Here is a 12681-nt window from a genome sequence, read left to right on the forward strand (position 1 = left end):
ATAGTGACTTGGAGGCTCAGCAGTGATACTGTGCCCTCCAACTTGACTGTGGTACTGGCAGCTTTTGTTTCATAACTCACTTGGCTCTCTGTGCGTGTGGCTTATAAACTGATTTCTCAGTGCACTTGGTCACTTTCTCCTGACTCTTCCCTAATTTGTGGAAAAATGTGTCCTCGGTTGAAATGATTTTTAGACACACGCAATCTTGCTACTATTTGCATGTTGCCTGTCTGGCCAGTGTTACCAATGTTGCATACAAACCTGTTATTGCCTGAAAGTGACCATGGCTGTGTGGGCACTCCACGTTTGCCTCTGCGTGTTGTCACTTGTAGGGCCTACTCTGTTCCCTGCCAGCCATATGTTACGTGTATCGTGTGCCTCCTTATATTACTAAAATTTGTTAATCATGGCACTTCCTACATTAGTAAAATTTGATAGCCATGACATTTTAGTCACAATTTACATCCTGTCTGAGAGTCATCTGCAGACTCTCTGCAAGTGAAACAGTCTCACATGTTTCAGTTTTTTGTAGAAGGAAATTTCTAATCGGGCATAGATCATAATCATAACTCTCATAGGTCTGCAACATGAATATTTAAATATTATGATAATGACTTGTAGAATAATAACAAAATGATGAACTATTATATTTCAGTGTGATAACTATTGGAAACCACTTAGCAGCGGTATGGAAAGGTATTGAAGAGTGTAAAGTCATATTCATATTAAGAAATTTCATAATTATGTACAGTTAAGGCTTGAGATGTCTATTGGCTATAGTTATAGGAATAATTTGATACTGATTTATTATCAGTAAGGTTGTAGTAGAAATTGGACAGTCCTGTTGACTGAAATGATTGGTAAGTGGCAGAGCCAGTAATCACAGACCTCAGATTGTCTTGTTGTCATATCACCACTATGTTGCACATTCACAGCTACATTAAGCTGTTGGGCAGGAATCAGTGGTGGACATCTTATGCAGTGAGTGTGCAAGCTCCTGCTATGCTTGTACTGCTCATAAGACTGGTTGACTGTTGAGTGCTGTTTGTCACACTGTTATGACGATGAAGGAAGGTGCTTTTTGAAAGGTAACAGATGATACACATTTTACTGAATAAACAAAAATAAGCTAGGGCAGTTCCAGCTGGGACAATTTCAAGTTACTGGTTGTTTAATTTTACTATCAATTTGTGTCATTTTGTCCAAATCAAAAGGAAACCGGTTGGTAGAATTCTGCATAGAACATAAGAAGGCTGTATACGTGGAAGAACCTGGACACATCAGAATGTTTCAGATTGATTATATAATGTAAGACAGAGGTTTTGGAACCAGATTTTAAATTGTAAGACATTTTCAGCTACAGATGTGGACTCGGACCACAGTTTATTGGTTATCAACTGTAGATAAAACTGATGAAATGGTAAAAAGATATGAATTTAAGGATGTTGGAACTGAATAAACTGAAAAAATTAAAGGTTGTACAGAGTTTTGGTGGAAGCATTAGGGAATGATTGACAAGAATGGGTTAAAGGACTACAGTAGAAGAAGAATGGGTGGCTTTGGGAGATGAAACAGTGAAGGCAGCAGGAATCAGGTAGGTAAAAAGATGAGGGCTAATAGAAATCTTTGGATAGCAAGAGAAATATTGAATTTAATTGATGAAAGGAGAAAATATAAAAATGCAGTAAACTGTAGGGTGTATAATAATTGTGTGTTATTTATGATTGTTCAAAGCAGAAAAAGAAACAAACCATAAAGACTTCTTAAGGGTTAAGTGAACATTGTGGAGACTTTGACACCTTAAACCATAATATTCGGAAGCAGCAGCAGTCAAACAAGGAAAGCCAACATGTGCGTTGACATTGGTCACATTTCTGCCCAACGTGGAGTCAGTCACCACTGTAGAAACTTTGCAACATTGGTGAAAACACTGAATAAATACCTCTGACAAACAGGCATTAAAGGTCCTTCGATGGGAGAAAGAAGTCAGAAAGAAACGTCACCTGGCTGGATGGACCGATGGTTAGTCAGCAGATGTCATACTTTGCCACTGTGACTTAGCTGCAACACTTCTTGAAAGATGATGGTGGTGGTGGTGGTGGTGGTGGTGGTGGTGGTGGTGGTGGTACCATGGCAATAGGTCAATGCAGAAGATGCCAACCTAGGTATTACCAGAAAGAAGTTTGTGTGGTACTTAACCAGGTGTCTGGTGAGGACAAGGGGACTGCAGCCTCATCAAATGGGTCACCTGTGAACCTAGAGGTTGATAAAATCCGCAAGGAGACGCTAAAAGTAAGGTTCGCTGGATCAATTCTGGAACAGAGCACTCTATGCCATGCCATAGCCACTTCTTAATAATGCAGTGAGCGATTTCACAAGGAGAAGAAGACCTCATCACTGTAGCACTGGGTCACGGATACGGCACTGAATAGAATAATATGCCACCGGTGTGCCTCTGCAACACGAGCTGTCACCATATCAGTGGTCACTGGAATTTGCATGCTACGACTCCACCGCTCTGTAGCCGTGAGTAATTGAGAGAGTTGAAACACGTTGTATTACTCTGTTTGTTTAAAGGGCGTTTTAACTTTACAAATGACTGTTAGTGGAACCACCAATGCTTCTCACGCCCCTCACCCACTGAGCTTAGGAAAGAGCCCACTCCACTGCCCAAAAAGTGTCGCATTTCCTCCTGCCATCCCAGACAAAATAATGACATTTGCTCACCTCTGTCAGTGACACTCAATATCTAATGCCACTAAACCCCGACCTGCTACATTTGTATTAGAATGGTAGATTTTTTATTGTGAATGCGTAATTGACTTAATTCGACCGAAGATTATATGAGGCCAAGTGCTTGGTCTGTGTTGGTGGATCAGTTGGCTTCCATTTGTGCAGTCTAACATGCTTCAGAGCAGTATTTTCTACCATTGGTGACATTACATCTGTTACTCGCTTAAAAGGTTTCAACCGGTTTGCATGAACAGTAGTTGTTTTTGGGGGTAACTGTAACTTGACGTTAACTGTTGGTGCATGCGAAAGGGAATACAAATATCTAAAAAATGAGATTGATAGGAAGTGCAGAATAGCTAAGCAGGAATGGCTAGAGGACAAATGTAAGGATTTAGCAGCATATGTCATTAGGGTATAGATAGATGCTAAGGAAGGTTAAACAGACCTTTGGAGAAAAGGGAACCACCAGTTCGAATATCAAGAGCTCAGACGGAAATCCAGTCCTAAGCAAAGAAGGGAAAACTGAAAGGTGGAAGTAGTATCAGAGTGTCTATACAAGGGAGATGTACTTGAGGGCAATAGAGGACATAGATAAAGATGAGATGGGAGATATGGTACTACGCGAAGAATTTGACAGAATGCCAAAAGTCAAAACAAGGCCCCGAGAGTAGACAACATTCCATTAGAACTACTGATAGCCTTGGGAGAGGCAGCCATGATAAAACTCTTCCATCTGGTGAGCAAGATGTATGAGGCAGGCAGAATGTCCCCAGACTTCAAGAATAATGTAATAGTTCCAGTTTCAAAGAAGGGAGGTGCTGACAGATGAGTACTACTGTAGGCGCCTCGGTGGTCCCGGTCGCCTATGGTGGACTGGAGGCCGAACGGTGACCTCTCCAGTTGTCAGGATGCTAGGAAATGACTGTGGACGCATCAGAAACGCCAAAGAAACATTATTAATTCATGACACCTTTATTCCTACTGAGTACATTGTGGCTTGGTGATAACAACCTTCCCCGAGTCCTTGCTGACTCGGAGCGATGACGCCAGCTCCAGGCCGCACCAGTCTTGCTAGCGCAGACGGCAGTGGCGCATGCTGTGACATAGCTTGGAATGCCCTTACTTAAGCTGTGCGTGGCTGGTGGTGCCCAGCTGGCCGGCCGGCAGACAGCAAGCCGCTGCGCGTAGGAGGTTCCGGATTGGAGTCTCGACACTGATGGCACGAGAGACGTTCTCGTAGTGCGGAGTGTACTCAGTCCCACCCCGTCTTCTTCCCTGCTCCTCCTGGGGGCTCGGCCGTGGTGGACGGGCGGAACGGGCTGCAGTCCCTCAGGATCGTCGGCTCACCAGGTTGTGACGGCGGACGCACAGGGCCTAGGACCCGCACGATCTGTACGACGGCTCACTGATGTGGTCAGCATTGGCAGCGAGCAAGTCTGCCACGATGTTTGCTAATCCTGGGTTGATGATTGAGAGAGGACCAGAGCTAGTGCTGTCCCCTTAAGTCTGCTGCTGGATGGGCCGCCCTTACTGCAACATCTCCTTAATAAAGATTAACATGTCGATCACCGAGCTGAGCGCTACGCAGCGACCCAGTACACATCTAACTGCAAGTCTAACTGCGAGTCCCATGTTGCTATCAAATCTGGCACAAGCGACGTCATGCTCGTTTGTAATGAATGCATTCGTTCCACTTATACTGCTGATTCATCTGTCGTACGTGCCCCTTAGGTGTTCTTGCGACAGAGTCATGTGTTGTTACGGCAGACTTACGCCAAAGTTGTGAAATGCAGTACAGCTGACGCTATACCTCTGTTTTACACTCTACAAAAGTCTCAGTCTAACACAAACCCGGGTGCTACGCAATTCTCTCTAGCCTGTTGTGTATAACCCGGCCCCTGCATGACGACACATTCCAATATATGTGCAATCCTCTTACCTCTTGGCTAACCTACTGTCTCTGGCTCTCAGCATAGGCAATGAAACTTTGACAGTATTCCACATTTCCAACTCTTTACTATTCCGCAACACTGCACTACTCAACTATTAGCTTCGTAAGTCATGGTTGCAAAATATTAACATGTACTCTTTACAGAAGACTAAAAAGTTGTAAAAGCCGACCTCGTGGAAGATTAGTTTGGATTCCGGAGAAATGTAGGAACATGTGAAGCAATACTATGACTTCTCATGCAAGACAGGATGAAAAAAAGCAAACCTACATTTATAGCATTTGTAGACTTAGAGAAAGCTTTTGACAATAGTGACTGGAATACTCTCTTTCAATTTATAAAGGCGGCAAGAGAAAAATACAGGGAGCGAAGGCAGTTACAAGATTCAAGGAGCATGAAAGAGAAGCTGTGGTTGAGAGGGAATGTGACAAGGTTGTAGCTTATCCCCAGTGTTGTTCAATCTGTATATTGAGCAAGCACTAGAGAAAAGAGAAGAAAAATTTGGAGTAGAAATGAAAGAAATTGAGGTTTGTCATTGACAATGTAATTCTGTGAGAGACAGCAAAGTACTTGAAAGAGCAGTTGAACGAAATGGGCATTGTCCTGAAAGGAGGATATAAGATGAAAATCAACAAAAACAAAACATGGACAATGGACTGTAGTTGAATTTAATCAAATGATGCTGAGGGGATTAGATTAGGAAATGTGACACTTGCAGTAGTAGATGAGTTTTGATGTTTGGGAGAAGAATGCTGGAGATTAGATAGGTAGATCATGTAACTAATGAGGAGCTACTGAATAGCATTGGGGAGAAAAGAAATTTGGGGCACATCCTGACAAGAAGAAAGGACTGGTTAGTAGAATACTTTCTGTGACACTAAGGGATCACCTATTTAGTGCTGGAGGGAAGCATGGGGAGTAAAAATCGTAGAGGAAGACCAAGAGATGAATATAGTATGCAGATTTAGAAGGATATTAGTTGCAGTTGTTACATGGAGATGAAGCAGCTTGCACAGGATAGAGTAGCACGGAGAGCTGCGTCAAACCAGTCTTTGGAATGTTATTGAATTTTCCTCAAGTTTTCATTGTGCACTCACACACCTATTCAGAATGAGAGTGATTATGTTTATTTACACACATCTTGTAGTTTCTGAACAGTATAACAATAATAGAAGTTTCCGAATGGAAGAATAGGTCACATTACGGTAAGACAACCACTTACCTACAGGGGACTGATGTGTGGTGCATGGAAATAATGCAATAGAAAACAGTTAACACTCCCCTTTTGAGCTCTTGCTCTGTTCCTAGTAAGAACACATACATTTCTAAACAGTGGCATGCTAAAATTGTAAGTATTTCTTGTCCTCATTTTCTTATTTAAGTTAAGCTATCTCGGTTCCACATCAAGCGAAAAAGCTTATGTACGGGATGAAGATTTGGAATTATCGCCAGATATTGTGGTAAAAAAAATTGAAATGGAATCTTGAATGTAAAATCAATTTTTATAAGATGTAGAAAAAACTTTCCTTTGGTTTCACCAAATAAGATTCCTTCGTTACTGAGGCAGCTGTCCTCCAAGTTTCAGCTTGCGAACATTATGGGATTAATCAGTAAAATGTTTCCTCCTTGATACTTTCCTAGTACTTTAGTTTTGAAAACTTTGCTGCATTATTTTAAGGTAGGTAGAGAGTTGTATTCAACAGAACACATCTTAATTATTACTGTTTTTAATTTCGGACAGTAGCTGAAAGCTATACTTATAGTCTTACATACAGAGCCAAAGAGAAGGATGCACAGTACTATTTGTATAACATCTTAAAGGATATGATTTCATACTGTGTACTGTTGTGAAATAATTTCATAAACTGAATATGATCATAGAAGTCAAAAGTTGTGCTTTCAGGCACATACTTGAAAAATTGACAAACAAAGCATGTGTTTATTTTTCTAATATTCCGATGGCTGTAAGCAAGAGGAAAAGTAAATGCAAAGATCAAAATATTATGACAATGAAATCAAGTGCTCATTAAACATTTACTTATGTAAATAAATGAGAAGTAAAAGTAACAAATCACTGAATAGTAGAGTCATCAACAGGTACTTTAACTAGTCTGAAATGTCATTAGCTTTTGCATGAACCCATTTTTGAGCTAGAAAATGTGCCCTGGGACTGCTGTCGAAAAGAGGCAGGGATCAGGATGGAGGGTTGGGGAAAGGTGGCTGATGACTGGGAGGGAGGCAGCAGGTGCATGAGACAGGAATGCAGAAGTAAATGTTTTGTTATCATGCAAGCAATTTCCATTGCATTAATGCTGTTAGAGTCGCTTTGCTCGTGAGCTTTTGTACTCGAGGTACAAGTTTCTTGCTACCCCACCCCACTCTTGTATGTGAACTTTTGATTCAGTTCTATTACTGAACATTTGTTTTCTGTGTTGCACAGAATTATATGCTCTTTTTCTTCTTTGTTTAGTAGGGATTTTAGTGTATCCTGGTTTTACCAGCAGTTTGCTATTTTGCCTCCCCATTTCCTACTTTTCTCCTGCATCGTGGTCTTGTCAATCAGAACATTACATGTTCTGTGTGCCATTGATCATCCATTTCTTACATAGGAATATGATCTTATTTGCATTGTTTTCTTATGCATCCTATCATTTTCTATTCTCCACTAACAAATAATGTATGTTTGAGAAATGTTAACAAATCTTTTCCTGTACAAGGTCTTGTAATTCATTATTATATTTTAGTTCCTCACACACTGTTTTTCTCAAGGACTTATGGATATTTAAAACAATTTTTTTCAAGTATTCTGTGGTTTTTTATTTCATCTTCTGGTCTTCACATTCTGAGAGTCATATATAAAAATTTGTACACAAGGAAATAGTATAATTTAACTTTGTTTTCATTTTTGTTGATGATTTCTTAAATACTTGTAACTTTGCTCCAAAATAGTCTATTTTCCTGCTTGCATCCTTTATTTGATCCATTGTCTCATTAGTATCATTATATAAAAACCAATCTAAATAAGTGAAACAGCTGTCATTTTTAAGATGTCAAATACTTATTTTGGTAATTTTTGCTCCTTCTGCTTGCAATATGTTGGTCATACCTTTAGAGATGTTTATTTCTTTTACATACACACATATCAAGCTGGATATTCATAATTATTGTACCTCTTTTGCCTGTTTTCTGGATTAGGCTGTGCAGTGACAGTTTACACAGACTTGCCTTCACATATAGTTTGTCCATTTGTAAAAAGGATTTTCAGTTTTGAAGATGGCCAAGAGATGGTGATGCTAACAGTAGTAATAATAATAATAATAATAATAATAATAATATGTCCCATTTTGATTTTGTATAATGTTAATTGAGAAGTCACCTCTAAATGGTATACAATATGTGCCATGCAGAAATAAATTGGTGCTTTAATTATTGCACATTACATTAAACAGCACCATTCCCTAAGAAGCCACTAATATTAATAATGAGAACTAGTAATGTTATAAACAAAGATAAAATTTACCAAATTAATACATTCTTGAAAGTAGTGCTGTCTGGATAAGAATCAAGGTGTCTCCTCCATACTGGCCAAAGTGCCAGATCATTGCAAAAAAAAAAAAAAAAGCGTACATCACTAACACACTGGTGAAATGTGCCCTAGCATAATGTGTGTGCTCTTCCTAAAACGTTTTATTCAACAGCGCGATAAAAAAAAAAACTTTTACATACTGACATGGAACATCAAGCATACAACAAGGATCAGTAATCACATAGAAACCAAGGTTGCTCACATTGCAAGAGGGTGTTGCCATACAGATATGAGCAGAACACATGATGACTGTCACTATTCACACTGTGTTAGCATTGAGAGTAACACGGCTGGGTATACTTACCGCAAAATGGCTGAGATTCATTTTATTTATGGTGTGGCCAATTGCTATGGATGAGAAGCCACACAATTGAATCATGTGAAATATCCCAACCAAAAACTGCCGTGCCACATATTATTTGCCACCCTGCATTGCCACTTGTGCAAAACCACTCATTCCAGGTGCAAAAGTCAGATGCTGGTCACCAACAAATAACAGGGGCAAATATGGTGGAAGAAAGCTTTCTCTAAAGGTTATGCCAACAACAAGTACACGGTATGTATCCTAAGCCATTGATATTCCCCAATCCTCCATCTGGGGTGTTGTACATGACAAAGTACTGATCCATTTCATTTCCAATGTATCCAGGTGTTGCAGGCTGATGGCTACAACAATTGCATAGGATTTATACATCGGTTTCTGCAAGAATCCACTGCAGACTGAAGGTTCACAGTGAGTGTCCTCTTCACTGATGAGGCTGTGTTCTCTCTCAAGGGTCTTATGAATGTTCATTACCTGCATGTATGAGCAGATGTTAACCCACATGCTACATGTATGCACACCTCACAGTGCAAATCTACCCTTAATGTGTGGGCTGACATTGTTGGAAACTGTTTAATTGGACAATACATTGTCCCGGACTGACTTAATGGTCACATGTATCTTGTATTCCTGCAAGAGATTCTGCCACACATGCTGAATGATGTTCCCATGCCTATTCGTCACCACATGGGCACCACAATCACCCGTTCTGTACCCAGTCAGTTTTTTCCTGTGGAGTTATCTGAAGGGCCTTGTGTATGAAATGGTTGTTACATCACTGGAGGACCTAGACGGCAGGATTGTTCTGACAGCAGGATGTCTTTGAAATACACCAGGCATCTTTCAATGTGCTGTTGATGTCTGGCATATCTCAATGTATCTGGACAAAACTTGGAGCATCTCCTGTAGTGGGTGTCCATATATAACATGTGACAATAACTGCAACACCATTTAGTAGCCCTGGATGGCCTTTTCAACCTCTGGTTCCTGCATGATTACTGATCCTTGACATGTTTGTAAATGGTTTTTTGAGTCGCCCTGTTGTGATCAAGTTGCCCATCGGGGCAGGTTAATGCTCTATTGCATAACTCCTTCTTAGAAAACCATTTTCATTGAAAAATTATCTAGGGATAGGGTCAGGTACATACATTTCTATATAACAGTTTAAATTTAAAAATTTTGATTTAATATTTGTTTTGTCAATATGTTAGATTTGTCTTCAAATGTGTGACAACATACTTTCAAAAGACTCACAGTATTTCTATTTTCTTATAAGTATAAACTTATTTAATGTAAATTCTGAAATTAATTCACTGAATGTGAATGCCTTGATACTAGCTGTATTAGGTATAGATCTAATACCCTCTAGCAAAATGTAAAAATTTGTGCCGGTCCAGGATTTGAACCCAGATTTCCCACTTGTCGTATGTGGTCACAGTAACCAGTTTGGCTTCCTGTGCATGCTTCCCAGACTGACTCAGACTTTCCACATGTCACACTTTCTACATCCTTATATCATAGTCCACCGAATTCATTACCTAATGCTCGCAACAGCACTTGGATTTCTGCAATAAGGAGAATGAGACAACAAGGAATCGAGACTAATGTTGTTGTCATTGTGTGCCTGTCTAGGTTTGTAATAGTTACATGCATGTCCGAAAGAACAGACTCTGTTAATAATCCACAGCTGCACAAAATAAGTCAAAATTAATTCACTGAACATGAATGCCAGCTATGCACGCCCGCCGGACAGACCAAAACTGTCCATACATCGTACTATCTACATCCTTATATTGTAGTCAATTGAATTCCTCACCCACTGGACTATGGTATAAGAATCTAGACAGTGTGACATGGTAAATTTGGATCGGTCCAGGGAGTGTACACAGGTAGCTGAAGTGGTTAAGACAACTGCCCACGATAAGGGGAAATCTGTGTTCGAGTCCCACTCAAGAAGAAATTTTTGTATGTTAGTATTTTGTAGTAGATCTGTACTTTATACAGCAGGTTTTATGGGAATTCAGTGAATTAATTTCGAATTATTTCCTATGGCTGTGATCATTTACAGTGCATATTGTTCCAGACATACCTGTAAGTTTATTTAAATTTGGTTCTAAATACGCCTTTGATGACTTTTTGTGAAGAAATTGTGGTTTTTTAATAACATTTTTAGTCGTACACCCGAAATCCTCATCTGAGTGATAATATATCAAGTGTTCAAGAAACAGTTCTAATCTGCAGTGAAACATAAATTCACTTTTCATGTCACACACTTTAATCTAGCTAGTCAAAATCAGGAAACCTTGCTCTGTCCTTACGTATCCATAATAGTCAAATGGTCTATACCATCCAGCCATGTCCTGTGCCAGTACAGCAGCTGATCATTTGTTGCTTTTGTGATGCAGGATATTACAAAAGGGCTACTAGGCCTTCCTTGGTTTCTTGCCCTGCAATAGCAAACATCTACGTATAATGTAATTGGATGGACAAAAAATCTACTCATCAAGTGGTGGCAGAACATGTGCATAAAAGAAGCTTTTACTTATGCAAGCTTTTGAAGCCAGTGGCTCCTTCTTCCAGCAGAAGGGTTGAAGGGGAAGGAATAGGGGTGAAGGGAAAGGATTGGAGAGGTTTATGGAAAGGGGTAGATTTTGGAAAAGCCACCTAGAACCATCGGCCAGGAGAGACTTTCCGGACAGGGTGATGGTCGTTCCTTTTCATCCCATCTGTTAAGTCTCCCCTGGAATCTGGTTCTGGATGACTTTTCTCAAATCTATTCCTTTTCCTAAACCTTCCCAGTCCTTTTTCTTTACCCCTCTTCCTTCCTCTTCAAGCTTCTGCTAAATGGAGGACCCCCTGGCTCTGATAGCTTGCATAATATAACCTGCTGTTATGTGCATGTTCTGCTGCCACTTGGTGAGTAGATTTTTTATCTATCCAGTTACATTATATCATCAGAAACTAATTATTTTCATTGTTATATAAACATCTATGTATGGACTTATTGAATGCTTCCAAGGCAAGTGCACTTTTCCAACGCATTTTGCTTGATAGTGCATCTCCTCTGTCAAGAAACTAAGCGTTAACCACCATGAGATCAAGTACATGAAAATATATTCTGTGGCATTTTTTTTTTTATTTTTGTAGATCCTGTACAAAGCTATCACAGAATCTACAGGATCTACACCTCTTACGAAGTTGTTATATTGTACAAAGGTATGTGGTGAGCCTCTTCACTGATTTCTTCTTCTTGTCACATCTTTCTACTTAGTCATTGGGTTTACTCCCATAAAACTGCCAACCAACATCACAAATCTGTTGCCATGCCACTTTACAGCAAAATAATGTATATTCCTTATGGAACACTTTCTTCCCTCTTTCGCACTCCTTCAGATCTCTTCATTTTCTTGATATAGCCAAACATACATCCATTAGATAGATGGATTGAACAGTATCTAGACTATAGGTTAATCTCCTCACTTGTTCCATTTACAAATCTAAAATACAGAACTAGTTGTCAAAAAACATTTTACAATTTTTCTACTCTAGTATTACATTTGTGGGGACATCTACTATGATATACATCGCTGACATACTAGGAATGCAATATCTATGACTTTACCACAGCTTTCAGTTCAGTGGCAGGGGCAGTTAGCTGCTCTGTCCGAGCAGTTCGAGGCACTTCAGTCCAGAACCGAGCTGCTGCTATGGTCGCATGTTCAAATCCTGCCTTGGGCATGGATGTGTGTGATGTCCTTAGGTTAGTAGTTCGAAGTCTAGGGGACTGATGATCTCAAATGTTAAGTTCCCTAGTGTTTAGAGCCATTTGAACCATTTGCAGTGGCAGTCATACAAACAATGGTTAACAACTAGATGTTGAGGTTTGGAGTACCAGATTAAAAAATTACAGACCAGGATATGAATTTTGTGTCAGATTTATTGAAGGAGCTGTGTCAGTTATTGCACGTGAAGAAATTAAGAACTAGTCCTCTTCAGTCAGCCAATGATACAACAAATGACTACATAGAACAATTGAGAAAATGTTAAGTTACCTGATAAATACACATAAGATGGATTGGGAAAAACATGTG

This window comes from Schistocerca gregaria, chromosome 5 (assembly GCF_023897955.1).
Source record: "Schistocerca gregaria isolate iqSchGreg1 chromosome 5, iqSchGreg1.2, whole genome shotgun sequence".
NCBI lineage: Eukaryota > Metazoa > Arthropoda > Insecta > Orthoptera > Acrididae > Schistocerca > Schistocerca gregaria.